The sequence below is a fragment of the Alligator sinensis genome, unplaced genomic scaffold (assembly GCF_000455745.1).
Source record: "Alligator sinensis unplaced genomic scaffold, ASM45574v1 scaffold87_1, whole genome shotgun sequence".
NCBI classification, from domain to species: domain Eukaryota; kingdom Metazoa; phylum Chordata; order Crocodylia; family Alligatoridae; genus Alligator; species Alligator sinensis.
Window position 1 is genome coordinate 739977 of NW_005841929.1, and position 2366 is coordinate 742342.

A 2366-nucleotide genomic window follows, 5' to 3' on the forward strand; every position below is an offset into this window, starting at 1 on the left:
CAGGACATCTGGTGCAACCCCTGGCCCAAGCCTGTAGCAGGCAGCCTGCCCTTGCCCCGTGCACGAATATAGGGAGAACATGACCCCCGTGCCTTTCCCAGGAATATGCGCAGTGGCAGAGAGCTGCCCCCCCCACAACCCTTGGACAAGCCACCTGCAGCTTCATCCCACTCCTGGCCCGGGGGTCCTATTCATTGCCCTGGCTGGGTAGCGCCTGCCCCTGCCCCTGCCCCACTCCCTCCCTCACCATGAGGGCCTCGATCTGCCCTCCCCATCCCTCTGCCTTCCTTCATGCCCCCTCCCCCTCAGACTTACTGGCAGGATGCTGCTCTCCAAGCTGCCCAGCTGCATCCCTGTAAATTGGCTATCGGATTGGTATCAGCCAATATGGCTGATTAATAATCAGCTATTGGTATCAGCCAAGAAAATCTTTATTGGTACACCCCTAATGAGCATGTTTTCAGTAGCGTGCCCTCTGACTAAATAGTTAGTTCCTCAATTGCACAAGCAAATCTGATGAGTTTGAGTGATAACTACTTTTAAATGATTCCCTTAAAAAGACTGTAACTTTTCTATGTTCCTATAGGGAACTTGCTACTAACTACCAACATTTAAAACTCATTAACAAATAGCTAACGAATAGCTGAAGTTAGTTTGTAACAAAATATGGTTATTAACAAATGTATCGAATTATCATAAGTGCATGGGGCAATGTCAACGAGGGCATTTAAAGTAGTGGTTTAGTGACAGAAGGTAGCAAGGGAAGAATGGTAGTGTTATTTCAGATGCTATAAATTCTAGGGGTTAAAGCAATTCAGTGGCTTGAGGGCAGACATATGCCTAAAGAATTCTCATTGGTAGATTATCTGCTCATCTGTATGCAACAAAGAGAACATTCCATTAGCTCCAGGCCTTCACCTCCCTCTTAGCTACAACCTTGTCTTCATGGGTGCCACCCTGTTCAGTGGCATTTTTCAACCCTTCACCTCCAGAAAATATTAGAAATGTAGATTTTAGCATCCTGCAAGACAGGGGGAGACAATGGAATCATCCCAAACACCTACATCTGGAGCTATTTGTTCACTCACACACACACACACACACACACACACACACACACACACACACACACACACACACACACACAGAGTCTCTCTTTCCCCTTCAAAATACACACATATGAATTTGATGGCAAAATAAGCTCACAGGTGTGAGTTATATATGGTGGCATTTCCCTCCCTCCCCCCCAACATGACAACAAAAAAATTCCAATTAAGGTAAAAGAAAGAGAAAAATACAACTAAAGAAGAAGCAAATACTTTATTTTTGGTTGTAAATTTCTGCCATTTCTGCCAATTTTGAAGTCTTAAACAGAAAGACAAAAAACAATGGTTTTCAAGTAATGATGCAACATATTTAATTTTTAATCAAAAGTTAAGGTAGATGCTCCAAGCAATTATTGATGAACCCATCAACCTATTCCATGAAAATATAGACCTTGACTCTGCAAACACTATGCACCTGAGTTCAGTGGAACTAATAAACTGATTAAATTTGCTCAACTCCCTTACTTAAGTTACATGTGTCTGCACCATCAGGGCTGCAGTATGCACTCAAACAGAAATATTTCCCAAAGAATGATTAGAAAATTCTAAAAATGTCAACACACTAAATGTAAATATTTCTTTAAAACATCTGCCTTGTTAAAGATCGAGCACCAAAAGATAGAGCAGGGGCAAGCAATTATTTCAGCTGGAGGGCTGCTTACAGAGGTCTGGCAAGCTGTCGAGGGCCACATGGGTTGCTCTGCCCCTTGACAGGTCCCCGCCCCCTGGTCACCATCTTGGGACCAGAAGTCCCACCCCCTAACCCCTGACCTTTGCCACCAGAAATCCCTCACCTTGCCCCCATAAGTACTCCTTTTGGCAAGGGGGTTTGCCATCTCAGAACCAGAAAACTACCAAATTATAGTCTAAAAATCAAACATATACTATAACATTCATTAATTTGATTTCAAAAAATATTTTGTCCTGATATACATGCATTTGTGTAGTGTACAGAGGTGATTGCACGATAGCTTAAAATGAAGTCTTACTCTTGTATATTGTGGGGGGTGGGGGACATGGGGGTTGGTTGCTGCCCTGCTCTGGGCCCCCACTGGCCCTGGGGCACTGGTGCAGGCCCCACACTCCCGCCCAGCTGTCACTGCACTCATGCCTGTCCACCCACTCACTGCCACTCACCCCCTTGCCTGCTGCCACCATTTCCCTGCTTTCTTGCCCGCTGCCACTGCTTGTCCCATCCCCAGCCCACCAGCTGCTCCTGCACAACATGGTTCCCAGCTGCATCACCAGACCACAGGACTC